Source organism: Lolium perenne, chromosome 2 (genome assembly GCF_019359855.2).
Source record: "Lolium perenne isolate Kyuss_39 chromosome 2, Kyuss_2.0, whole genome shotgun sequence".
NCBI classification, from domain to species: Eukaryota; Viridiplantae; Streptophyta; class Magnoliopsida; order Poales; family Poaceae; genus Lolium; species Lolium perenne.
Window position 1 is genome coordinate 159,659,562 of NC_067245.2, and position 5,232 is coordinate 159,664,793.

Here is a 5,232-nt window from a genome sequence, read left to right on the forward strand (position 1 = left end):
TTCTGTGAAGATGCTTCTAATATTGTTTCGCATCCTAATAAGTCTAGGAAAGCCAGTGTTCCTATGCTCTCTGTTAGAATTGGTGATCATTGTTATTATGGTTTATGCGACATTGGTGCAAGTATTAGTGCCATTCCTTATGAGCTTTACACGGAAATCATGCATGAAATTGGTTCTTGTGAACTTGAAGATATTGATGTGGTTATTCGGCTAGCTAATAGAGAAACTATCTCTCCTATTGGTATTGTTCGAGATGTGGAAGTTCTATGTGGTAAGATTAAATATCCTGCTGACTTTTTGGTACTTGGTTCTGCTGCTAGTAAGTCTTGTCCTATTATTTTTGGTAGACCTTTTCTTAATACTTGTGGAGCTATTATAGATTGCAAGAAAGAGAAAATTGTAACTAAATTTTCTGGTGAATCTTATGAGTTTAATTTCTCTAAATTTGCCTAAACTCCTTATAAAGCTGATTTGCCTAATAATGATTTTAGAGTTGCATAGCTTGCATCTATTGCTCTTGCTCCTAATAATCCTTTGCAGCAACATTTGGAGGCTCATGAGAGTGAAGTCTTTAGGGAAGAAAGGAATGAGCTTGATGAAATTTTCCTTCATCAACCCATTCTTAAACATGACTTGCCGGTTGAAGATCTAGGTACAACACCACCACCAAAGGAAGATCCTGTTTTTGATTTAAAACCGTTGCCTGATAATCTTAAGTATGCTCATATTGATGATAAGAAAATATATCCTGTTATTATTAGTTCTAAGCTTTCAGATTTTGAGGAAGAAAAGGTTATTGGAAATGTTGAAGAAACACCGAGGAGCTATTGGCTACACTCTTGATGATTTGAAGGGAATTTCTCCCTCTATTTTCCAACATGCCATCAACATGGAAGATGATGCAAAGTCTGTTGTTGAACATCAGCGTCGTCTAATTCCCAAGATGAAGGATGTGGTAAGGAATGAGGTATTAAAACTTCTTGAAGCATGTATTATATATCCTATTGCTGATAGTAGATGGGTTAGTCCTGTGCATTGTGTTCCTAAGAAAGGAGGAATAACTGTTGTGCCTAATGATAATGATGAGCTTATCCCTCAAAGAGTAGTTGTAGGGTATAGAATGTGCATTGATTATCGAAAAGTTAGTAAAGTTTACTAAGAAGGATCATTACCCTTTACCTTTTATTGATCAAATGCTAGAAAGGTTATCTAAAAATACTCATTTCTGCTTTCTTGATGGTTATTCTGGGTTTTCACAAATTGTTGTTAAAACTAAAGATCAAGAGAAAACCACTTTCACTTGTCCCTATGGAACTTATGCTTATAGGCGTATGCCTTTTGGTTTATGTAATGCTCCTGCTACTTTTCAAAGATGCATGTCTGCTATTTTTCATGGCTTTTGTGAAAAGATTGTAGAGGTATTCATGGATGATTTTTCTGTCTATGGGAATTCTTTTGATAATTGCTTGCGAAACCTTGATAAAGTTTTGCAGAGATGTGAAGAAACTAACCTTGTTCTTAATTGGAAGAAATGCCACTTTATGGTTAACGAAGGAATTGTATTGGGACATAAAATTTCTGAGAGAGGTATTGAAGTTGATAGAGCTAAAGTTGAAGCAATTGAGAAGATGCCCTATCCGAGGGATGTTAAAGGTATTCGTAGTGTTCTTGGTCATGTTGGGTTCTATAGGAGATTTATTAAAGATTTCTCTAAGATTTCAAAGCCTCTTACTAATCTTCTTCAAAAAGATGTACCTTTTGTTTTTTATGATGATTGTAAGGAAGCTTTTGAAACTCTAAAGAAAGCCTTAACAACTGCTCCAGTAGTTGAACCTCCTGATTGGAATTTACCTTTTGAAATTATGTGTGATGCTAGTGATTTTGCTGTTGGTGCTGTTCTTGGACAGCGAGTAGATAAAAAATTGAATGTTATTCATTATGCTAGTAAAACTCTTGATGTTGCTCAAAGAAATTATGCTACAACTGAAAAAGAATTATTAGCTGTAGTTTTTTCTTGTGACAAGTTTAGATCTTATATTGTTGATTCAAAAGTTACGATTCATACTGATCATGCTGCAATTAGATACCTTATGGAAAAGAAAGATGCTAAGCCAAGGCTTATTAGATGGGTGCTTCTTTTGCAAGAATTTGATTTACATATTATAGATAGGAAAGGTGCTGATAATCCTGTTGCTGATAACTTATCTAGATTGGAAAATATTGCTTATGATCCTGTTCCTGTTAATGATAGTTTTCCAAATGAACAATTGGCTGTAATAAAGGTGAGCTCGCGAGATAGTCCTTGGTATGCTGATTATGCTAACTTTATTGTTTCCAAGTACTTGCCTCCGACCTTTTCAGCTCAGCAAAGGAGGAAATTCTTTTACGACTTGAGGCATTATTTTTGGGATGACCCACACTTATATAAAGAAGGAGTGGATGGTATTATGCGAAGATGTGTTCCCGAATATGAACAACAAGAGATATTGAGTAAGTGTCATGGTAGTGTTTATGGAGGACATCACGCCGGAGATAGAACCGCGCAAAAGGTTCTAGAATCAGGTTTCTATTGGCCAACTCTCTTTAAAGATGCAAGAAAGTTTATTTTATCTTGTGATGAATGTCAAAGAGTTGGTAATATCTCCAGACGCAATGAAATGCCTATAGATTATACTCTTGTTATTGAACCATTCGATTGTTGGGGGTTTGACTTCATGGGACCTTTCCCTTCTTCAGAAGGTAACACTCATATACTTGTCGTTGTTGATTATGTTACTAAATGGGTGGAAGCCATACCCACAAAAAGTGCTGATGGTGAGACCTCTTTAAGAATGCTTTTAGATATTATTTTTCCTAGATTTGGAGTTCCTAGATATCTTATGACTGATGGAGGTTCTCATTTTATTCATGGTGGTTTTAGAAAAACTCTTGCTAAATATGGTATTAATCATAGGATTGCTTCCGCTTATCATCCTCAAACTAGTGGGCAAGTAGAACTATCAAATAGAGAGATTAAATCTATTTTGCAAAAGACTGTTAATAAATCTAGAAAGAACTGGGCTAGTAAATTGAAGGAAGCACTATGGGCTTATAGAACTGCTTATAAGAATCCTATGGGGATGTCACCTTATAAAATGGTTTATGGGAAAGCTTGTTATTTACCTTTAGAACTAGAGCACAAAGCTTATTGGGCTATGAGAGAACTAAATAAAGATCCTAAACTTGCTGGTAAGAAAAGATTGCTACAATTGAGTTCTCTAGATGAATGGAGAAGTGAAGCTTATGAAAATGCTAAACTTTTTAAGGAGAAAGTTAAGAAATGGCACGATAGAAGAATTATCAAAAGAGAATTTAATGTTGGGGACAAAGTCCTATTGTATCGGTCTCGTCTCAGATTTTTTTGCAGGGAAATTGCTCTCAAAATGGGAAGGACCGTATGTCATTGTGGAGGTGTATCGTTCAGGGGCAATTAAGATTGGTTCTCTGAAAGGTGATGCCACACAAGTAGTGAATGGACAAAGGCTCAAGCACTATATTTCTGGAGATTCTTATAATGAAGATGTTGATGCTATTCGAGTGGTGACTCCGGAAGCTTTCATCAAAGGTCAAATTGATAGTTCTGCAGAGTTCGACTTTGAATAGGTAACAGTTCTGGTAATAAAAAGTCCGCGTTTAACTTTCCGAACAATATTTTTGCTATTTTCGGAAAATATGAAAAATTACGAGATCGAAATGGAGAGGATGAGACGCACGAGGGCGTGCCCCCATAGGCCGGCGCGGGCCCCAGCCTGGCCGCGCCACCCTATGAGGATGGCCCCTCGGAGTCCCTCTCCAACTCTGGTTCGACCTGGTACTTTCCTTCTGTCGTGAATTTTTTTGCTATATAATCTCCCGGACCCCTGGAGGTCCGTATATCGTTTTCTCGTCGTGTTTTGTTTCGAGCTGTTTTCTGCCAGGATCTATTTTTGATCTAGAAGCACCATGTGTTGGAGATATGCCCAAGAGGCAATAATAAAAGTGGTTATTATATATCTTTATGTTTATGATAAATGTTTATATACCATGCTATAATTGTATTAACCGAAACATTGATACATGTGTGTTATGTAAACAACAATGAGTCCCTAGTAAGCCTCTTAACTAGCTTGTTGATTAATAGATGATTAGTTTCATAATCATGAACATTGGATGTTATTAATAACAAGGTTATATCATTATATGAATGATGTAATGGACACACCCAATTAAGCGTAGCATAAGATCACGTCATTAAGTTATTTGCTATAAGCTTTCGATACATAGTTACCTAGTCCTTTCGACCATGAGATCATGTAAATCACTTATACCGGAAAGGTACTTTGATTACATCAAACACCACTGCGTAAATGGGTGGTTATAAAGGTGGGATTAAGTATCCGGAAAGTATGAGTTGAGGCATATGGATCAACAGTGGGATTTGTCCATCCCGATGACGGATAGATATACTCTGGGCCCTCTCGGTGGAATGTCGTCTAATGTCTTGCAAGCATATGAATAAGTTCATAAGAGACCACATACCACGGTACGAGTAAAGAGTACTTGTCAGGAGACGAGGTTGAACAAGGTATAGAGTGATACCGATGATCAAACCTCGGACAAGTAAAATATCGCGTGACAAAGGGAATTGGTATCGTATGTGAATGGTTCATTCGATCACTAAGTCATTGATGACCCACAAGTATAGGGGATCGCAACAGTCTTCGAGGGAAGTAAAACCCAATTTATTGATTCGACACAAGGGGAGACAAAGAACACTTGGAAGCCTTAACAGCGGAGTTGTCAATTCAGCTGCACCTGGAAACAGACTTGCTCGCAAGAGTTTATCGTAAGAGGTAACAGCTTTATAGCAGTAGCAGTAGTGAAATAACAGCAGAGTAACAAAGACAGCAGTAGTGATTTTAGTAAACAGCAGGATTAAAATATCAGAGGCACGTGGGACGGATGACTGTCGTTGCATGGATGAGAGAAACTCATGTAACAATCATAGCAGGGCATTTGCAGATAATAATAAAACGGTGTCCAAGTACAAAGCAATCAATAGGCATGTGTTCCATATATAGTCGTGCGTGCTCGCAATGAGAAACTTGCACAACATCTTTTGTCCTACCAGCCGGTGGCAGCCGGGCCTCAAGGGAAACTACTGGATATTAAGGTACTCCTTTTAATAGAGTACCGGAGCAAAGTATTAACACT